Below are 23776 nucleotides of genomic sequence, written 5' to 3'. Positions count from 1 at the left end.
TTTTAGTACAAAATGTCTTAACAATTACCTTAATCCTTTAAGAAATTTAAATGTTCTACCTCTTTAAAAAGTTCCCTTTAAAAGGTTTTATTCTCTAAATAGGCCAACAACCAATTCTGATTACTGCTGCATAATACATTCTCAACTAGCATGTCAGCATTATATTTCAGATCTGAGTCTACTACTGCCTGAAAAGAGACAAAAAATTTATTTGTTAAAACTGCTGGAATGAGTAATGAAACACTAGTAACAATACTAGATAGGCTAAAAAAAAGTTCTTAGAAATTCAATACAAATTCAAGTATTAATAGGAAAATTTACACTATTATGTGGGTCAATATGTTCAATAAGCTCTTACTCCTTTATAACATAAAAACCCACAATCAATTCTGTTTTTTAAGGGAAAGGGTTGCTAAATGGTTGGGCCAACAACTGAAAGTTGTTTTAAGGTTTGAAAAAGTAAAACATTACAATGTTTGGAGAACAGGGAAAGATGGAACATGAGGAACAAGGCTGGAAAAAAAACCCCCCACTAGCCAGAGCCACTTGAGTAGGAAGAGAAGCAGGGATAACAGAATAAATCAAGCAGAACTAGAGCTGCTTAGTGCAATTTGGAGACCTCAAGTAAATTCCTAACCTTATGGTAGGGTTTATTATCTTAGCGACATTACTGTAAAATAATGCATCTATTAAGAAAGTCTGTATTTTCACATCAATGAAATGATGCTAGAGATATTGCTGCCACCAACTACTTCCACATTTCTGCTGATAAGTCAGTAAAATGTCAATTTTGCCTCCACTAATTGGTAACATAACTAATTTGAATCAGGGTAGGCTAAGATATGGAAATGGTATTCAATATCATGGCACTGTGGAACTTAATTACAATTCAACATTAAATACCTATGTGTAAGACACAGTAATAGGCTGTGAGGGCAAAACAAAACAAAACTAGTCCCTATTTGCCCTCAAGAAGTTTAGATTATCATGGTGTAATAGATAACATGCTGGACTTGGAGCCAAAGAATTGGCTTAAAATTATGCCGGACATTTGCCAGCTGCATGGCCTTAGGTAAATCACTTAATCTTTCTAAACCTCAGCTTTCCAATCTGTAAAATGAAAATAATTAATACCTGTAGGACCTGTTTTGAGGCTCAAATAAAATAATGTATATAAAGCACCTTCAGCATGCTTGCTATACAAATGCCAATTAACGTCATCATCATAAAAATAATTTTAGGAAGGAAAGAGAACTAAGAAAGATCAGGAAGGTACAACACCTAAGCTGAGCCTTAAAAGAAGATCAAGGATCTGAAAGACCGAGATAAAAACAAAATGATTCAAGGCAGGAGGAAGATTTGTGATAATGAAGAGATCAAAAGAGATTAGTTTTTAAGGCATAGCTGATATCGTCTGGTCTGGCAGGAAAAAGGACATGAAGGAGGGTAACACGAGAATATTTGGAAGGTAGGTTAGATCCAGATTGTGGAGGTTTTCCCAGGGAGCGCTTAGGAGTTTTGTATCTTTATCACAAAGTCTTTAATAAGGTCACTTGAGGGGCAGCTAGGTGGCACAGTGGATAGAGCACTGACCCTGAAGTCAGGAGGACCTGAGTTCAAATCCGGACTCAGACCAAACACTTGACATGTACTAGCTGTGTGACCTTGGGCAAGTCACTTAATCCCGATTGCCTCACTAAAAAATAAAAGAAGGTCACTTGAGCAAAAGTGTGACATGGTCAGATCTGTATCTTGGGAATATCATTTTAGCAACTGTGTCAAAAACTGGACAGAAAAGAGAATGGAGGCCTACATAATTCAAGTGCAGCCTTCAAGAGAAGGCCTTGGGGCAGCTAGGTGGCGGAGTGGATAGAGCACCAGCCCTGGATTCAGGAGGACTTGAGTTCAAATCCGGCCTCAGATACACAACCCTTCCTAGGTGTATGACCCTGGGCAAGTCACTTAACCTCACTGCCCAGCCCCTTCCTCCCCTCCCCCAAAAAGGAGAGAATGCCTTAACTGAGGTGGGAACAGTTAAATGGACAGTAAACTGCCAAGTGTTTGGAGCTGGTCACCAGAGTATTAAGGAAAACTTAGAAGGTAATACACTTAGTCTGGTTCAAGTCATGCAAGTACTTGGGATTTAACTACATTTCTTTACGTATACTCTACATCTCACACTCTCCACACATTCTAAGTGGCCTACCCCTTTAATTAAACCCAGTGAGGTTTTACTGTAGCTTTTATTTCTCCTATACTATAACCCTTTTAAAATTTAGTAATAAACTTACTGTAAAATATAGGTAGATGTTTGGAATAATCTTTCACTATAAATACCATGTAGTGAAGTAACCATCTAGTGAATGAGTAAATATGTCCTATTAAAATATCTTTGCGTTAGAACTTAATTTCTGGATCAAAATCTATTCATTCAATAAGCACTTCTTTGGTGCTTACATAAGGCTCTAGAAGACAGCATTATACACCTGGGGGTTCCAAAGCCAAAAATGAAACAGGAGCACAAGTTGCTCATATTCTGTCTGGGGAAGCAATGTGTACAAATAGCTGTGTATATACATGTACATGCATGTGCACGCGTGCACACGCACATACACACAGAGTATGGTACAGGTATTATAGACTGATGAGCTACATTCAGAACTGTAAAGGACAAAGAAAGCAGGAGGGATACGTTTGGAGAACTGTGCATGTCTTTTAGCTATCCCAAGCTGTTCCTTGACACAAAAAGCCTGTGTAAAACACAAACATTCTCCAGCTGATACTGAATAGTTACAAACATTAAAAAGATCATAATCTATGCTGAAGGTGACCCAAAAGTCAATGGAAAAACATACAGCAGACATACATAAGCTGTGACACTACTTCAATGTGACCTAAACCACCAAGAAGTGGAATAAAAAGTACTATTTAAGAAATCTGACTAAAAAAGAAGGTAGGTTGTTCATGTAGAGAGAGCAAGAGATAACGCATGCAAATCCTGAATGCTGACCTGGAACTCTCAAAAGTAACAGTAAAAAGAACAAGAGTTCGAAATCCTAGGGAGAATATGAACAAAACAATACAGGGAATGATGAGTTAGAGTTGGTAATGATGGGGGAAACAGCCACATATTTCAGATCACAGATACACCAAAATAATAACAAAATTGTCCATGTCTAAAGATGGGCCCATAAAAGCCTACTTAATCCAGAATGCAATTGAAGTATGTAGCAAAAACAGCACCATGACACCTCAACTAAACAGAATATAGACAAAAACAAGGAATCAAAAAACGGATCCAAAAAAAGTTGAAAGGGGCAGCTAGGTGGCACAGTGGATAGAACACCAGCCCTGGGGTCAGGAGAACTTGAGTTCAAATCCGGCCTCAGACACATAACACTTAGTAGCTATATGACTCTGGGCACTTAGCCCCAATTGCCTCACACCTCCTCCCCCCTCTCCCCCAGGCCAAAAAAGTTGAAAGATGTCACCAAATCTATGCATTGAAATTTATTTTACTCAGAACTACACAGATTCTACCCACAACTGCAAATTTCAAATTAAGTTTTTTTTTAACTTGCCTATTACAAACTTGAACCCCCCTCCAAAAAAAAACAAACTAGATTTTTGTTCATTCTGTAACCAAGCTTTCTTTCACTTGATTTCCTTTGTTCCATTAAATGGCAATATTCTATATGTATATATACATATTCTTGATCCAGCATTTTACACACACACACACACACACACACACACACACACACACACACACACACACACGATCCAAACCTGATTTGTTAAGAAATCCAATTTAAATCCTTTGTTTTAATAAATGTAAAGAAAAATACTAAAAGACAAGACATGGGACAAAAAAACAGACAACACTGATACCATACTATTAAAGGTAAAGCATATGTTATGCTTTCCCTTAATCAGTGAATGATGAAAGCAAAGAGTAAGTGGTATTATTAGTTCAGGCTATATTGGGGGGGGGGGTTTGGAAAAAATCTGTTGAATCATAACACAAGGTATCCATTAAAAAAAGGTGTTTGGTATTTTTTTTAAACACACACACATACATATATCTACTGGTTTTGGTTTGTTTTTAGAACAGTAATACAAGGTTTCAGGATATTAACTTATGGAAGATGATCTTAAATGAAAAGCTATGCGACCTAGTAAACTTCAGCAACCTCCAGGGGCCTCAATGATTTTATCTATAAAATAGGAATAATACCTGCAATCCAAATCTAGAAGGATTGTTGTTAGTCCCAAACAAGCATGTTATATAAAGAAAGTTGCTTGCAAACCGTAAGATCCAGCTCTGAGCTGTTTCCATTAGAGACACTACTAGTTATGTGCAGCCCTAACCATCATATTATAGTCTTAGTATATTAAGCAAATCTCCACAAAAATCTAGTAAACTCTTATATAATAACATCTGGCAAATAAGAAAGAGACAAAGCTAAAGACCCTGTGCAATGTCATTTCACTTAATACTGTTTTCACTCAATCAAATTTACCTTTAAGGATAGTCCTTTAAGGTTTTTAGAAATTTCACCTGCGTTATCACTGAGATGGTTAGTTTATAAATCTTTTCTAATACTGTAATATACTGGGTACCATACTCCAAATTCATTTTCTGTGTATTAAGAATGTGTGTGTAGCGTCAACTAAAAATTACCTCTATTTGAATGTAAAGAATTAATGCTTAATTTTAAAATCAGAAATATATTATAGCATACAGAGGTCCCCTTCTTTCTCCTCAAAGGGTTGTGTATGACTGAAAATGGCAACAGGTTGATCACATACCAAGCATTAGAGACACAAGTGGAGGAGCACATCAGAACCCTTGAGATAGAAAAAAATGTACGGCAGTATTGTAGAAAGAATACTGATTTGGCATCAGAGAACATGGGCTTCACTTCCAGCTCTGCCACTTATTAGTTGTGTGACAGGTCACTTTGCCTTCCCTGGGACTCATCTGCAAAACATGGAAGAGAGGGGAAGCCTAAAGGATCCCCAAGGTTCCTTGCCGCTTTAAATCCTATGATCCCAAGAAAGACTCCTATTCTCTGGGATGAATCTTCTATAGAGAAGCCATAGTAAAGAACAAAAAAGTACAGTGCGAGTGTCAGCAGAGGGAATGCCCACGTGTTGAAATCACAAAAGAAAATAGAAATTTGTTTGTAATTCTTCAGTTTATGGATGTTATACTATGCTAAAGATTTGGAAAGTGAATCCACTAGATAATTCACAGCAATAAATATACAATAGTTATTTCATATCACTAATAAAGCAATATATGATGTATGCCATGAGTAGCATGACACTATAAGATAACACAAGAATTCTCAAGCACTTTTTAACTTGGGCTACCCACTTTCACCAACAAGTGGTAAGATGAAACCTACTACTTACTATATAAGAAGCACTATCCAGAAAGGCTTTTAAAAAAACTGCTCCACAGGAAAACAAGTGAAAGGTTTAATCTACTTTCAAGACCCATCGAGACCAACTATTTGAGATAAAATTGCTTTAGGGAACTAGGAACCTACAAATATTAACTACGACAAGTGTCATCTAGACATTCCCTTACAAATATTATGATCTCAATGACCAAATTCTCCAAGGAATTATATTAGATAGCCTGCATATGTCAAGTTCCCTGAAAACAATGAGGCCAAATACTGAATTCTTTGACATTTTAAAAATATTGTGTCAAGTAGGACAGGTTAGAAGTAGTTTTTCTCCATTAAAGATAGCCACATCCTTTTGTGTCCAAGGTCTAGAAATATCAAGTCATGTACTCCTGTCCCCTTAAATACTTTAACGTTTCCCTGAAAGCTCACTGAGTTTGCTCCATAACTCGTTTCATTTAGATATAACCTAATTTTGTTAACTCCCATGATTCCAAATAACATATATAAAATGGAAATGTTCATATAGTCAGTCAAAAAGCATTTACTAAGCACTTAGTCAAGGGGTGGAAATACAAAAGAAAGCAGAGTTCCTGCCCTAAAGGGGCTCACATTCTACCGATAGACATGTAAATAACTACAAAGTTATAGATAGTAGATAGGAGGTAATCACAAAGGGAAAGGCACTAAGAGCTGGGGGAACCTAGAAAGGCCTCCGGCAGAAGGTCAGATCTGAGCTGAGACAAAGGAAACCAGTGAAATTAAGAGACAGAGGTGACAAGCAACAGCACTCCATATTCCTGCTACAGACAACTAATAGACTTAACCTTCTAGCACTGACCTCCATCCTTGTCTTTATTCAGGCTGTGTACCTCATGCCTGAAATATGCAAACCTGTCTCACCTCCACCTTTGAGAATCCCTAGCTTCTTTCAAGTCTGAGCTTGGGGACCACCTCCTGACTGCAGACTTTTCTGACCCCTCACAATTGCTCGTATTCCCAACCCAATAAAATGATAGTAAAAGTTGACATTTATGGAGCACTTAAAACACTTTATGTACATTGTATAATTTAATCCCCCAAACAACTCTATGAGTAACATCCTATAGATGGTATTCCAGTTTACAGACAAGGAAACTGAGGCTGATGGACTCAGGGATGGGATAAGGAAGCTCCTTAAGGGCACAAACTATTGCAGTTTTGGCCTATTGCCATTTACAAAGTAGGCATTTGAAAAGTGTTCTTTGCGCAGAACCTACTCTGGGGGGAAAAAAAGGTGGTGGTGGGGAAGGGGGGGGAATCTGTTTCAGCAGTGCAGATGAAGACCCTCTTCCCCAACACTCCTGACTGGCATATGCAGGTCATTTGACTCTCCTAGTGATAAATGGAGTTTACTGCTCTATATAGATTAGTACCCTCCCTCCCATTTACTCTAACTTCTAATATTTTTCTTTAACAAGTAATAGTCTACATTAGCCTTCAGAATGTTTACTAGGCTCACAACAGTTCAAAAATAAAAAAATTAGCCAATATAAATCTTTTTTCTTTGTAAAAAATAGCTAAGAAACTCCACAATACTGACACATCCTATGTGAGATAAATTTAGGTTGTTCTCATAAAGTAGCCCAAGGAATCTGCTCAATAAAATAGGGCATGACTTAGGTGCTAAGAAATTTCATTATGCAGATATGTCTTATTTGTACCTTACATACTGAGCTTCTTAATTGAGCAAAGATTATTTAAAGGGTTATTGATGAAACATTTCCCTCCTCTAAGTAGAGAGGTAGGGTCCTACAGGGGCATAAAGTTGCATATGTTGCCAGACTCAGCTATTTTGTTAGATTAGGTTGCCTGTTTCATCAAAAGGAAGGCTATTGGGAACTGAATTTGCTATTAAAAGGTACCAATAAAACTTTAAAAAAATAAAATGGTTATCACATTATAGAAGAATCCTTTATTTTACAGAAATATTTTCTACAAAATATTCTAGTCTTTTTTGTACAACTTTTCAGGAAAAACATATCTACTGCACAAACCAAAATACTCTCATACAGACACATGACTATAGTGCTATTTATTATAAAGCTTCTCTCAAGACAACATTCTTTCATGTATCATGGGTAGTCTCCAAGTATTATTATGGTTGCTTGGTTGGTCACTTCCTAGTAAGACCCCATTCATATAGTATGCAAACAAAGTTTTTGGGGCTACATTTAATACGAACTGCCTTCCAAATGACCTCTGTTTTCACAAAGTCTCCCATGTACACACTTACCTCCTCAAACCACTTCTACACTCAATCCTATCACTTATCACAATGTAACCAGTGGCCCTATGATTCTATTATAAGGCTGTCCTTTCTGTGCCTACATATTTCCTATTTCTTACTCTTTTTCATAGTCTGTTATTCTATATGACCCAAGACTCAATAGTCTCCAAATTACACAAGCCTCTACAATACTGACACTCTATGCAAGATAAATTTTGTGATCCTTAATAGCAAAAATAAGTATGAATATAAACTTGAGCATTATTTTTAATGTTGTATGTCATTACTCCTACAGAAAAGTGATTCCAGACAGGAGATAAAGTTTACAGAGCAAGAGAACTAAGCTTCAATTTCAATAATTAAGAAACAACAACTATAATGATGATGATGATGATAACAGTAATAATAATAAACAACTCAAAAAACTTGACTTCCTGGGCATAGTGTCTTGCTCAGATATTTATAACTATGAATAGAATTTATATCGAAAGTTTCTAGCTTTATTTCTAAATAAAATGTTGTATAAGTAAAGTTCAACATGACTGCATCCTTTCAGTGGATATGAAAGATAGTTGGCTATGTCAACACTTTTCTACACTGCAGTAAAATGGAACTCCATTTGGAAGTCTCCAACACTCTAGTGCCTCCTCCCTTATACATATGGAATTCACCTACAGAAAACTTCAAAGACAAGTGGTTTTACTACACCCTTACCTCCTCAAACCACTGGATTACATTCCAACTCCTATCCCTTTAATGCATGGGTACAGTTTAAAACCAGTTACAATTCTGAACCAGTTTACTTGGTGTTAAATAAACCTTTGGGCAAGTCTGCAACAATTATGTCTTCAATAAAAAAGAACATCAACTGACATTTCTAGCAAGCTTCACCACAACGTTCATCATATAACATTTATATACAGATAGCATAAGGTTCAACATTCTTCCATGGCTCACAATATTTTAAGAGGTGTTAGCTAACATATTTCAAAGGAGTTTATTAAAACCTAATCTGAATGCTTTTTTCACACCTTTCACCTCTTGTCTGACCTCTAATTTTGTATACTGTTAGACAGATAGATAGACAGATATTTAGCAGAACTTCCCTCAGAACATTTAAAACTTGGATTTACATGGGCAATTAGGCCTTTTCCACTGACCAACAATTAGTTTCCAGTGCTAAATGAATTTTCTATTCTACCTAAGAGGTAAAGGCTAGCAAGTCCCTAATTCTTTTAAATCATTTTAAGCTTCTCAAAAACTAAAACATTCAACTTCTCTACCATACAAATGGTGTCTTGCATGCGGAAGAATGAAAGATGAGAGTCCATTTCTTCCCTGAGAAATTTACTTTGCTCTGCAAAACAAAAAATTTGTGGTGCTACTTCTACTAATTACACATAAACAGCTGGGCTTTCCATGAAACACTGTGACAAGAAATAAAAGGTACAGGGTTTTACCACCAGATTATTCTGTTGTCCCTATTCCTTAAACTACTCTTTCTGTATCTAGGAAAAGTGATAACTAAGTTTACATCTATCTAGTTCAACAAATCAAATCTACAAAATACTTGTTTTAGCTATTATTCCTCATTGTGCTTGATACAGAAGAAGCAGAAATTAGTCTAATTTCAAAGAGCTTAAAACTGAACTGCAGAGGCAAAAGTAGAGAACTGCCTTGGCCCATAAGTATAGCTGATTTCTGAATGGGTAGCTCCCTTAGGAAAAAGCCTTATTTAACAGCTACTGGGTAATAAGCTGCCCAAGACTTCTGGTCCTCAAGAACTCTGTATTTAGGTTTGGGACTTTGTTCAGTTACGTAACATCCATTCTTCAGCTCACCTATTTTAATTGTATTTAAACTTAAATATGACTGCTTATGAGACTTACATAGGCTGATTAAGTATATGAAACTTTGGAGGACTGCTTCTCAGCCTCCCTCCAAAGGGCACTTTCTGAACTATGAAGCAGAAAACAGATCCCTTTATCTTGCTCAGGACCCTGGGAATAAGTGACTTCTCACCCTACTAAGCAAACTAGACTCTGCTTCCAGCTCAGTTCTCTTACCTTCTTCATTTCAGTGCACCTTTAGCTCTATTGTAAAGTAGTCTAACCAGCTCCTCTAACATACAGTGATACTAGCTCCTCTGATGCAAAGACAGTCATATGACAGGCCCTAAAATATGTATCAAAAATATACACCCTTTGATACAATTAATCCTTATTCTGCCAATTCGCAGAAAGGTGCTGTTTTGCTACATTTTTTTTATATAGCAACCAGTAATATACTTAATCATAATTATACAAGTAACTTTTAGAATGCTCTTAAGCCTAAAACACCAATCAGCAAATATTTATTAAGCACTTACCTTGTGCCAGACATTGTGCTACATGCTGGAGATAAAAAGAAAAAGGGAAAACAGTCCCTGCCCAGAAACAGCCTTTTGTTTGAAGAATGTAATTCCTTCAATTTCGTTAACTATAAAGCTCTCTTAAACTTTGGAAAATAATATGTAAGTTAGATATTTTCAACTACCAGGTAAAGAACCATGAAAAGGTATATAACTGACTTGGGTTATTGTGGCTTTTTTTTTTTTAATACGGGAGGGAGGCAGAAAGGCAGGGAGAAGGAAATCATCAGAGTAAAAAGTATTTACCAAAGCCTAAAAATGTATACATTATGACTTAGAAAGTAATCATACTAATTTTAGGGTATGCATTATGGTTCAAATTTTATTCATTTATAGTCACCTTTTATGAAACAAAATCTGATAAAACACTATTTCTATGACCAAATATATTGTGTCATTAAGTTTTTAAAGTCAAATTCACTTTTTAAAAAGTACAAGGCAGAAAATAAAATAATGACGATTGCTTTAGGGCAGAGTCACTGAAATTAGCCTTTGGCTTAATTTCATTAGGCACACAAGGGAAACCAGAAGGGAGTGTGAAATTGCATTTTTGAGATCATAAGCATGAAGACAGGTATGGAACCTGTGATTTCACTGTTATCAGGAACTCCTTGAAAGAAAAGTTCAGTACCCGTTCTGCAAGTTAGAGCCTGAGAGTTGTCCAGAGAAATCGAGACACTGGCCAGAAGCAGGACTTCTGATGTTCCAGACCAGCTATAGTTATTGTGTAACACCACCTGCCTCTCAAATGATAGGCACAAAGAACATATAATCATGGGTCTGAATCAATAACCAAGAGGCACAAGTTGGTAACATTACTATGTGCCCACATGCCTCTCTCAGCATATTGCTGTTCTTCTATGACTATTTGTTTTCTCTTTTAATTAACCCTAATATAAAACTACAGTTGCACTTTCTATAGTAGAGAAGTACTAGGAACAAAGTAGATGCCATCAACTGAGAAACAGTTAAACAAGTTGTGATCCATGAATGTAATGGAATACTACTGTGCTGTAAAAAAACAATGACTCAAGAAAAACATGGGAAATCTTGTAACAAAGTAAGCAAGCAGAAATAGGAAAACCATGCACAGAATGATAACAGGAAGATCAAAACTGCATGCTATGAAATAATAATGACTAAGCTTAGGGGTAGGTAGGTGGTGCAGCGGATAAGACTGCTAGGCCTGAAGTCAAGAAGACCCAAGCTAAAATTTGGCCTCAGATACTATCTGAGTGATCCTGAGAAAGTCACTTGAACAATTATCTCAGAAATACAGATCACAATAGTACCTATCTTCCAGGGTTGTTATAAAGATCAAATGAGATATTATTTGCAACATGCTTTAGCAGCACAGTACATGGCATATAGCAAATGTTTAATAAACATTTCCTTCCTTTCTTAGCCCCAAAGAAGGGCTTTGAGAAGTTACCCCGCCCCTTCTTTGCAGAAAAGAGAGACTATAAATGGGCAACAGCATGTACTGTCAAGTAATTTTGTTAAACTGAGTTTTCCCTTTTTCATTCTCTGTTATAAAGAACAAATCTCCAGGAAGAGTGGAGGAAAGGATACATTGTGAAATGTAAATAATTTAATACATACCAATGAAAACGCATTTAAAAACCCTAAAGCTGCTTCCATCTGGTAGTCCTACCAATTTAACTCTTAAAAATTATTTTAATATGTAAGTCTTAAATCTTTCTGAGAAGTAGGATGGGTATGAGCCTTAAATAAAAGAGGTGTATCCATGTTAGGTTTTAAATAATTTCATGTAACCTGCTCTTCTAAAAATTTTTAAACCAAATTTTTTTAAAAGAGAAAAATGTTAAGCTATATAGAAAGGGATACAGAAAAATAAGTTCTACCAATTCCTTCTTTAAAAATCTCTTTTGTAGAGATTTACTAACTTGATATTTAAGGTCACTCAAGTTAAAACTTAAATGGTATCTTTCCCAAGTAACTGAATTGTGCGATTCTGATTTTAAACTAAAAATTGTTCTTTCTATTTGTAAATGAAGTCTTTCTCCAGTCCTTTTGCTGCAAGATAGAATGTTATAAATATTGGGTTATCAAAGTCTTTTATAACTCCAAAATTCTGTGAAATTATTCTTCAAAATCTGTGAAGAATTTTCACAGAAGCCAGTGTGCTGGTTCCTTCTTGGTCTATGTCTCGAATGGGTTATTTTAGACACCACTCACTTACGCTCAAGACCTTTAAAAAAAAAAAGCTTAAGCTTTCAAAATAAATGACTTCACATCTCTGGACTTCAGATTTGGGATGTATAAAAATGAGGCAAGCAGACTAGATGTTCTCTAAAATTATGTCCAATTCTAAAATTTTGTGAGTTTAAGATTTTGGGATTCAGTGATCTCTTGAAATAAATCTACCTTTAAAGGTATCAAACTAGTTTCTCAAAAAAAATGTAATGCTCAACTCCAATTACAAAGCTTTTACAAATTAAGCATAAAATACATGTTATTATTATAAGATTAGGCTAAAATAGTTTCATCTAACAATGCCTGGTACTCAATAACAGTGTTCCACAATCTTAAATCATATTCAATAAAACAACCCATGTCCCCTAGGAGTTAGCAAATCATCCTAAGCAGCAGTATTTATGTTATCTTTTATACTGTGATGAGAAAGGGCGCTGTAGATCATGAAAAAATGTGTAACAAGAAAACTACATTTTTATTTAAAAAAAAAAAGCTGCTACTGTTTTGTGAAGAGGTAAAGTTGTGATATTTTTACACTATTTCCTAAAATACAGAAGTGGTATCATTAATATAGCAAGCAAGCTCACTAAATTGACTGAAATAGATAATTACTTTCAAAATTTCCAAAGTTAAGCTAAAATATCTAAAGTCTATGAACTGTACCTTATTATCTTATCAGTTATCTGCTATTCTTAGCTGCTTTTGGAAGAGAAATGGAAATTAAAATGAAAGCAACTTGTCCACTTGTTACTTTCCTTTGTAGGAATTCTTACTCAGACACATCTTTAAAAAAAAAGCTTAAAAAATAAGGTAAGTAGCAAGCCTAAGATTTCCAACACCATATACTTATCTTGAGCTTTCAATTAGAAATTCTGGGGGCATGTCAACTTATGTAGTACACAGTACACTGTAGCCTTACTAATTCATAATAAGGACAGTTTGGTAGATTATAAACAATCCTTAAAGTACCACTGTGCCTTGTACATAGTAGACCTAGGGGGAAAAAACATGCTTAATTGGTTATTCTTTTAAAATACCATAATGAGTTGCCGCAAACTAGGCCAATGGTGTCCAACTCCAATAGAAATGGGACACTAAATGATACATGAGGATCTCTATGGGTCACATATTTTTAAAACATAATTATTAACCTATGTTTTATTATATTCTTATTTCATTAAATGCTTCCCAATTACATTTTAATCTGGTTTGGGTTGCATTTTGGAGTGTTTGGGCCGTATGTGGCCCATGGTGTTTGACATTCTGCCATGGGCCACTACCTGGCCAACGTTTCACCTCTATGGTTTCTTCCAGCTCCAATCCTTATTAAATCCATCTTTAATTAACAAAATGGTTGGCAAGCAAATTAATGTTCATAAAAATACCTGAGAAACATAGCATAAAAATATTTTCCAGTAACAGTCTCCATTATTGATTTCTTAAATTTTAAGGAAAGAAAAAGAAATGGAATGGGAAGAAATTGAGGAGGAGATAGTCTTGGCAGGAGCCATGGCAAATCTTCGGAGAGGGATAGTTTAAAGTATTTGCAAGCCTAACGATTTATTAGAATTCTGAGATTAAAAGATAAAACATAAATATATGTATAGCTATTCATTCCAACAGGGCACACTGAGTAGTAATCATTTTAAGTATCTTTCACATAATCTGTGTTCACCTCAAACACTAAAATTTAGATGGGTCATATAGTCTTGAAAATTGTTTTTTAAAAAATACTGGGGATACAAATAGGGTTTTAGAACAGCACTGGATGCCCACGACCAATTCCAACCCAAGTTATCCTCTCCCTTGCCCCTGAATCAAGTGGTAAATTATATTCTGATGAATCTACACCATTAGATCAAGACAAATTATCATATGGAACTATACTGCCTTGCAAAAAAGACTGCCACAACTAAGAAGCAAAGAACTGCTATGATGTATATAAAAACAAATACCTGCTGATTGAACAACTCCTTCTATTTAGGAAAACACTATAACAAATACTCCTAAGAAGAAATCTAAGTCTTCAACAAGTAATGTTAATACATTTTAGGAGGGCTTAAATTTAACCTCAATTTAAGTAGGAAGCCATTTGTACTGAATTTTTATAATTAAAGTTCAGCACAAAAATTTAAGAGATTTTGGGAGCAGCTAGGTGATGCAGTGGATAGAGCTCCAGCCTTGGAGTCAGGAGGACCTGAGTTTAAATTCGACCTCAGACAGGACTTACTAGCTGTGTGACCCTGGGCAAGCCACTTAACCCCAACTGCCTCACCAAAAAGGCAAATAAATAAATAGAAAGATAGATTTTAATTTTAGAATGTATGAGAGGCGGTGTAGTGAAGTAGATGGAACCTGTTTCAAACTCAGGAGGATGGAGTTTGAAGACATTCAGTCTCTCTATGTACAGGGTTAGACTTTATGCTGCAGAGAAGGTGCAGACATGCATTGATCTAAGTTTCCTCATCAAAGTCCCCTATACCAATGAAATCACAGGTACAGTCCCTCTTCTTACAATACAGAATTGCTAGGGATACTAAACATTTTGGTTATATAGTAACAGGCCAGCCACAAATTACAAACTAAAAGGAATTCAACGTGGGAGCAGCATTATTTCTTCAAAGGCTGTACAAAAAAGTAATAAAGCATAACTTCAGAATATTTTCTACAAATTTTTTTCCTACAGTTTCAGACTAATTTAGGAGCCTCCTTTTCAAATAATTTATGAATGTTAACACAACATGAAAGACATAAATAGTAATTCAATCGTTTGAATTTTAATATATAAGGATAGAGACCAAACCTGTGATTTCATTCCAGTTAAGGAAATTTCAGGTGAGGTAACTTACTCTATCAATACAGGTCAATCCTTCTGCAATTTACAGGCTTAAAACTGCCCTGTGGTCATACATCCAGGTTGTGCAGAGGCAGGATTTTAACCAAGCTCTAACTGGCTTCAAGGATAACTCTCTAGCCACTAGACCACACTACCTTTCAAAAATATGACTGGTGAAAAAAAAAGATTTAATTTCCCTTCCTTTCCACCTACCTTCCCTAGGCCACCATATACCAATCAAAAGAAGGTGATCACTTTATGTTCACTATGAACCTAGATTTAAGTCTGCCAACAAGAACTGCTGTATCTCTTACTTATAAGGTTCCTACATCATCTTAACTCTGCCTTCTTATTCTTATTACACACAAAAAAAATTATGCGAAAAAATGACACTAGACAGTCAGCATTAGCAAATAACTACTGACTCTGTGCCTATAAAGAAATAACATCTATTTGGCATGGTTTGTAAAAGCAGCTTTATTTTAGTCATACCTTATATATGGACATATACTATTACAGTCAAATTGTTCATCAATTAAGATTTATAGATAACATGTGTTTATACAATAAAGACCCTATTAATCATATATTATACTAATCATAAAAAATATATGTTCTCAAACTTTCTGGTTTCAAGATCCTTTATACTCTTAAAAATTCCAGAGGACCACTGAGAGCTTTTGTTTATGTGGGTTATCTCAATCAGTATTTACTATATGAGAAATTAACATACCTTAGTATTATTGTGAAAATACTTTTTGATCCCATGGATCCATGTGAAAGGGTCTCAGGGACTCCTTGGGAGGCGAGGGAGCAGTCTCTGGATCACACAGAAAACTGGTGATATAAAGCATCAGTGGCTAGAGTGCCAGGCCTGGAGTCAGGAAGACTCATCTTCCCGAGTTCAAATCTGGCCCCAGATACTTAGTGGATGTGTGACCCTGAAAAACCTGAATGAGGTCATGGAGAGTCAGACACGATTTATAATGACTGAACAACAAATCTTAAGACGATGTTATAAGTTACCTTTGACCAATAACCCTTAAGAAAATCCTAAAAGGTAGATAGGACAGGTTCTACATCTATTAAATGTTCAATGCTGCACTTCAGTAATTCAGAGTAGGATTCTTTGCAAGAGAATATAACCTTCTTAAAGGTAGGGACCATTTTATTATTATCAGAATATTCCTAACACCTAGCACACAGTAGACACTTAATGTTAAATTTAGTGGAAAAGGATTTGGAATCTAAAGACTTGAATTTCATTCTCCACTCTTTAATAACAAATTTAGGGACATGTCACTTCCCTTCTGAGTCTGTCTCTTCATTTGTTGAATGGAAACAATACAAAGTTCTAATGAGGAAAGCACTTTAAATATAAGGTATTATTTAGAAGCACACCGTTGTTGTTGTTTGTCCTCAAAGAGGACCATGACATCAAGAAGGTGATGCCGTGACTTGCAAGTGAACTGGATTTAAGTGAGGCAGGGCATGCAAAGTTACCAGCCCCACTCTCTCCTCCACAGCCATCTGCTTCCAGTGGCAAGATAGGCAGCTTACATAAAACTGTTACACTAATTTCAAGCTAACTGTGCATTAGAAACACTTCATCAGATGTTACTATATTATTTTCATAGGTATGCTCCCTCAATAAAATTTAAGTCAAAGAGGGCTAGAATCCTCCATAAGGAGCACTAAGTACAGTGAGTCGTGGTACACACCTCAAAAAGCATCTTCAATGGATTTGTACTTAAGCACAGTTTAAATTTAAAAGACTCTCCATAAATCTTGGCTTTGCTGTTAGATTACTTGACAATGTGAAAATCTGATACATTTCTAATAAAAAAAAAAGGCAGGTTAATTTAAACAAACCTTGATTCTGTCTTGAATATAATTTACAAAAATAAAATATTTAACAGATGTGTGAAATTTGACACAGAGTGTGAAATTTGACACAGGAAACTAGAGAAATACAAAAAAAACCACCTGACTTTATAGTTTAGTATTAAATATGTAATTAGTTCATGCATTTTACATGCTTTTTTGGATTTAGGGTTGAAGACTAAGATATACTAAAGTAGAGTGGTCTATTCTATTGAGTAATCTGGGTAAAAACTTCCTAATTCTCACCTACTTACACCTTTTTCTAAACACTGATTCTAGAGAAGCAATATTGATAATGTTTAAATGAGTTGTACCACCTCAGCTATCATGAACTCATAATCCATGTAAGTATTTAGAATAGGAAGAGTCACACAGCACTAACATTTAGGTCTAAAGAAAAGTAATAGTTACTGCCACAGGTTACAAATCAAAATGCTTAAAGTCAGATTTTAAGTGAGTAGCTTTTACTTATTTCAATTTAGTTTATTGATAGGATCTCACTGGTACAAAGGTTCATGACAAACCAGGTTATTCAATACCTACCTTCTCAGAAATAGGTATTATTCTGGCCACTGGAGGGCACCCACATTGACCAATAAACATAATACTCTCAACTTTACAGCAACCTGAATGGGAGGAAAGGAGAAGGGCCCTCACATAAGCCACAATCCAACATATACAATTAGCCTACTTGAAATAAATATGACAATATGCTTAAAGGATCTGACACTGAAATTTCTATCTCTCCTAAGAGACTATGGTCCTAATAAAATTAATCTCCCCAACAACATTTCCCCCCCTCTTCTTAATGATGAAGATAAACAGTAATACAAAGATGACAGATGAAATAGTATTAAGTCTCCTAGGACTACAAAAACTCTGGCCTGCTAAGCAACAAAAAATTTTCCTTTGTACTAGAACATTTATATTCCTAAATGTAGAGACAACTATGATGCCTGTTCTCAATTTCACAAAGGTTTTTTGTCAGAGGGTGGGGGCAAAGCTTTAAAATCTCTTGTTCCGATCTGAGCTAAAAAAAAAAGCTTTGTTCAAAACAAAAGTACTAGATAAATGTAATCCAGTTCAATTAAGTTATTCTCAGAATTCAAAGAGTGTTTCAGATTAACCCCTTCCCATCAAGAGAAATACAAAGGAATAGAAAGTTGTCTAAGCAAATAATTCATAACTAGTATTTTGACCATATTTGTATCTACCAGATTAGAAGCAGCCAAGAGATTTCAGGAAAACACCAAGTAAATACAACTAAATTAAAAAACTGTTACAGTTGTCTGCTACAAGACAGGTGGCTAGTATTTTACTAGGGGTCATTTGACTTCTATAATACAATTACATCTTGTTACAAGCAACAATTTTTATTAGATACAGTAACATTTTACTATTAGTTATTGTAGAATGTTACTTAACCCGATAAACCAATTCTCATCTTTCAACAAAAAGCTTTTTTAAGTCCACATTCTCAAATTTATATTTAATTTAAAATGAAATTCAGGAAGCAATTTAATTGGGCTCTGTTAAATTGTGACTACAGCCCATCTTCTCCCTTTTCTAGTCAAATACATAAAGCACAAATTAAATTTTATTCCTTTACTGAAAACTAGCAGTAAGTTACTATCTCTAAAACATAATGATGGAATATAAGACAGATTTTAACAAATGTGTTACTAAGTTTCAATATGCCCTGATTGGTGTTCAAAAAAAAATTTTCCAATTACACTAGCACATTTATATTCCTAACGTGCGTTAAGTGCCCAAATCTATTCTTAAATTCATTACGCTGTCCTGTCTGAGGGCTTTAAATTCACTGCTATTTGCCAACTGTATAATGGTCATTCTCAAATGTTTTTTAGTTCTCTAACCCTCACAAATTGGTATCATTAGCCTTCTACTCCCAATCTTTTACCTGCCTTCTGTCTTCCTAATTCACCTTAAATCACCACGGGGTAACAGGCAGGAGAATGAATGTTTGAGGAGGTCCCACAGTTTATTATTCCCATTACTAACACCAGTAACAGCTGTTTAGCAGTAGGAGCTGGGTTCTCATGATTTCAACAAAATATTCATTCAAAAAATTATTAGGTACCTACTAAGCAATCAGTGCTCTCAATGAACTTAACTGTTTAATGGGGATGACACACCCAAATACAAAACAGATTATCATCTTGTCAGAGAAAAAGGTTTAGAAGGGAAAGAACTATCACCTCAAAGTGTTGGGGACAAGGGAAGGGGCAGAAGGGAATCAAGGTTCAGAGAAGGTAGGTCCAAATAATAGAAATGTCTTGGACTCCTAGTACATAGAGTCTTAGACTTTTAAGTCAGAAGAAACCTGGTTTCAATTGGGGTTCTGACACCCATGCAACCTTGGACCTCTCTCTGATCTTCAAGTTTCTTAAACTGTAAAACGAAATAAAATACCTCTAATAATCTAATAAGGTAGGTATACTGTGTAAAAAAGGTGCTTTACAAAATCCTACTTGTATGTCATGGAGGATATATTTCTACTAGGTCCCTAGTTCAATGTAAGCTCCTTGAGGGCAGGGACATTGTTGTCATATCCCATGCTATGCATGTTTTACACATAATATATGTTCAATGCTTGTGGGATTAAGTCCTGAAAAACAGCCAGTGTATGTTAAGCAGGAGACTGCAAAACTGGAGGCATTCTCAAGTACAGAGAACAAAACCGTAAAGTGAAGTGAGAAGAGGAACTACAATGTGAACCTTAATAGATCCATGTTGATAGCTTCCACTTAAGGCCCACTAATACCTTACTGTGACACGGAGGGCACACCAAGTAGGAAAAGCAAGATGTTTAGTAATTAAATTCTTAGGAGTCAAATCATCAGAAAGTGACCAGGTAAAAAAAATTGGGGGGGGGGAAGCATTAGCAACCCATATAAGATTATACAGAAGGCGTTACAATCTGTCAAGAGTTCCCAGGACAATGAAATCACAATTTTAAAAAATAAAATCATCTTTGTACTAAACACTTATATATAACCTAGGCTCGCAAATACTAATAACTGTCTTGTTGAACCATGTTAGTCCCTTAATGAAGCCTCATTGGTCTTCTCTACAAAGTGGCAAAATGGTCACAGTAATTTTGTTTGGGTCCTTTATGAGGATTTCAAATCTTAAATTTACTTCTCAAAACTTTTAGATTTAAGTAGCTTCTACATTTAACTTTTAGAAAATACATTTAACCTCAAACTTTTAAAAGTTCTTTAATGACAGTACTGTAATAACCTCAGAAATAAATGGTCTAATGCAGAGATTCTTAACCTAGGGTCTATAAACTTTTTTTCCTGGCAGTAGTCTAATAAATGTATTTCAATAACTAGTTTTCTATTGTAATCTTACATATTTTATGCACTTAAAAACATTCTGAAAGGTGATCCATAGGATTCACCAAGCTGCCAAAGGAGTCCATGATACACACAAAAATTAAGAAACCCTGGTCTAATTTATTTATGAAGGGAGTCTCAAAGAAATTAGAAGAGAAACATCAGTTACTAAACCTTTGGGTGGCAATTTTTGCTTTAAAATAATGTATTAAAAGATTTGTTACTGGAAAGTAAAAATTAAGTCTGACAAGTACAAATGTAATTAATTCCTTAATTCAAGCAACCAGTATACTGCACCATAACATAGCTGCCATCACAAGATATCCAATAAGCTTTTTCAATGAAGTTGAAGCAAAGAACTTGAAGACACCTGGAAGTCATCAAACCTTACCAAACATTGTGACTGAAACGGAATAATTAAGTGATATCTCAAATCATAAGCCTACACGTAAAAGATAACTTCACTAAACTAAATCTGAAAACTCGTTACTTTTGACTAAAACCTGTCTCAAAGAAACCCTTCAGCAGCCAAGTTTATGTCTAGTCTACAAAGCTCATTTCACTAAAACCACTCCTAGATTTCCTTTTGCCGACCTCCGCATACCAGCAGCGAGCCTCTCACTCCATGCACCACTCACATACTTTGGGGGAGGGGAGACAGATGTCTGGAAAATACAAAGTAGGGAACAATGCATATTTCAAGAGAGAAAAAAAAGAAGGAAACCATTACACAGAAATGCAAAGCGTTTCAAGCTGGAGAAAAATGTTAAGTATATAGTTGATACATAGAAACTACTGTGGGAACTTCCTTCCCAAATCCCTTTCCAAAGTCTCTACCCTAGACAAAACATTGAAAGAAGTTGCCTTGTATCAAGTTTCGCTTGGTCAGTTTAGCAGCGAAAAGAAAAAGAAATTCAACTCACCACAAAAAGCTTTAAACGTTTAGTAGTTACTGTAAGGACATAAAAGAAGTCCCTAAATCAGATGGGAAACAAAATATAGTCACAAACCCTAACAGGAGATAGATATCAGATTCTAGTTGATTTAAACCAGTCGGGTAGTCCCCCAAGTAAGCAAACCCTAAATAAATCTCGGCTGTTTCTGAGTTTGGCTCAGATGAAAAGTTGCTTGGTTTTCGTGTTCCAGTGCCAGATGTAGCAGAAAAGCATCTCCGGCAGGAGTGCTGCTCAAATCCACATAGTTGTTAAAAGACCACAGATAGTAATATTCTTTTTTTAAAAAATAAAATAAAACCTTCCTTTCGGTCCTGTAAAGGAAACACAAAACCCGAAGCGAAAAGCCCTTCTCACATCCCAACCCTCACCAAGAGAACTAGGCTTTCTCCCTTCCCCACGGACTGCCAGCAAATAGGAACCCCTAAAACTAGACTGAAAAGTACACGGTTCTCAGAACTATGGAGCTTTCCTTCTGGCAGAGCGGAACCTCCACCTTCCCCACTGTGCACGGCTAGAGCTGAGGCTGGCTCCGGAGGCTGCATCCCCCACTCCACAAAGTGCTCCCCCGACAGAAAGCCCCGCACTTAGACACCCTACCCCCCCACTTCTCAGGGACATCGGGACTCCCCCTGCCGAGATGCGCCCCTCTTCTATTCAAACCCCTTCCCCCCCCGAGCACGCCCCCTCCTCAAGAAGCCCCTGCCCCCCATGCTGTGCTCCGCGCCTCTAGAAGCCCCTGCCTACCCTTGGCGCGCCCCCTCCTCTAAGAGCCCCTGCCCCCCCACGATATACCCCTCTCTTTCAGAAGTCCTTGCTCCCTCCCCTTCCCCGTTGCGCGCCTCCTCTAAAGCCCCCACCTGGCCCACCAGAGAAGGGAGGCTGGCCGTCCCCGACCCGGCCCCGGGGCTCCCTCCCGGCTCCCGGCGGGCCCTCCCGGCCGGCCGCGACCCCAACCACGCGCCCCCCGCCGGGGCCGGGCCCGCTGCAGCCTCCCGAGCCGGGCCGGGCCCGCCAGCCACCCCACCCCGCCCCACCGCCCGTCCCTCCCACTCGGGGCTCGCGCCTCCGAGGAAGTTTCGCTCCCGAGAGCGAACGAGCGAGCGCCCAAACACCTCAGAGGGGAACGGCCGCCGCCCGCCGCAGGGGTCCTCTTGCCTGGGGTCTCCGGCTGCTGCCCCGCCGTGCTGCGCTCCGCTCGCTCGACGCCGCCGAGAACCGCCTCAGCGCCAGCGCCCTCCGCCTTCCGCCTCCGCCGGCTCCCTTCCGTGGGATCCTCCTCCTGCCACAGACCGAGAAGCTTAAAATGGCGCCGCACAAGGAGCTCTTATACGGCACGCAAGACCCCGTGTATCCTGCCGCCGAGGCCGCAGAAGCCGCCGGCGCCGCGCGGAGCGTTCCACTGCGCGGGGGAGGGGATGGGGCGGGGACCTGAGCCGGGAAAAATAGTCCCCACGCCCTGCCGCGGCGGAGCCAGCCGGGAGGCGGCCGAGAGGCGCTAGCGCTGAGGACGCCCGCGGGGGCCGGGGCCGGGGCCGGGGCCGGGGCCGGGGCCGGCCGCCTCGGCTTTGCTCACACCCCTAGCCCAGTGCGGTGGCAGCGGGAGGGGGTGGCGGAGGCCGCGGCGCCGCGAAGCGTAGCCCACAGCGTGGGGGTGCAATGATCTGGGGAAGGGGCGGGGGAGTGATGAGGCCCGGAATCTCCTCTTCCCGAGGTGGGAGCCCGAGACTAGTTCCTGGGAGGAGGGGGAAGGGAGCAGAGGGAGGGCGGCCTTAAAGGGGCAGCGGTGGCGTGACTGTCCGTCCCCCCCCCCGAACTCCCCTTCTCATTCCCCTTCCCTCCCCCGCAACCTGCGGGGACCCCGGCACACAATGGAAACCCAATACCCTCCCCAGCTGCGCCCCCCACCGCGTCCGGGTTCTTGGCCCCGGCCCGCCCCCTTTTCCTTGCAAGGTCTAACTTTAAGAAGAAAGAAATAAATACGCCCGCCAGCCTCGGGCCTTCCACCCAATGGGAGCGGGAGGCTCGGGTCCTGCGGGGCCCGCTGGGGACTCCGTGCCCCCTGGGTTCCGGGGAGGGGAAACCACTACTTTAACATCGGGGACCCAGGGCGCGCCCGGCGCCGGAGCCGAGCACGCGCTTCACACCCCGCGCCCCGTCCCGAAGAGCCCGGGGGGCGCGAGCAGGACGAGGGCTCCAGCCCCGGCCCCAGACGGGGGCACTCCTTGGGGGTTCCCGCTAGCGCCGAGTCCCCTCGGCTCTTCTAAGAAGTTGAGCTGCCGGAGAGCAGGAGAGGCCGGGAGGCGGGGGTGCCAGTGAGGTGGCCGCCGGCCACCAACTCTCCATCCCTCCTGCGCTCTCGGGGATGCCTTAGGGGGCCAAGACCACTCTTGTTCTTCCTTCCTGTCTCTCTCTCTCTTTATTC

General features: G+C 38.5%; 1 protein-coding gene across 1 annotated transcript in view; it reads right to left on the bottom strand.

The window, feature by feature from the left end:
* The window catches only part of CTNNB1 (catenin beta 1), a 39379-nt gene extending 23304 nt beyond the window's left edge, over positions 1 to 16075 (bottom strand). The window contains 1 exon segment of the mRNA XM_020987352.2: positions 15886 to 16075. The gene's annotated coding sequence lies outside the window, so the exon portion shown is untranslated.
* Between the last annotated feature and the right edge of the window lie 7701 nt (positions 16076 to 23776).

Source organism: Phascolarctos cinereus, unplaced genomic scaffold (assembly GCF_003287225.1).
Source record: "Phascolarctos cinereus isolate Bilbo 61053 unplaced genomic scaffold, phaCin_HiC Scaffold_1;HRSCAF=81, whole genome shotgun sequence".
Classification (NCBI taxonomy): Eukaryota; Metazoa; Chordata; class Mammalia; order Diprotodontia; family Phascolarctidae; genus Phascolarctos; species Phascolarctos cinereus.
The sequence above is the reverse complement of the archived record's forward strand: the minus strand, read 5'-3'. Positions and strand labels throughout refer to the sequence as shown.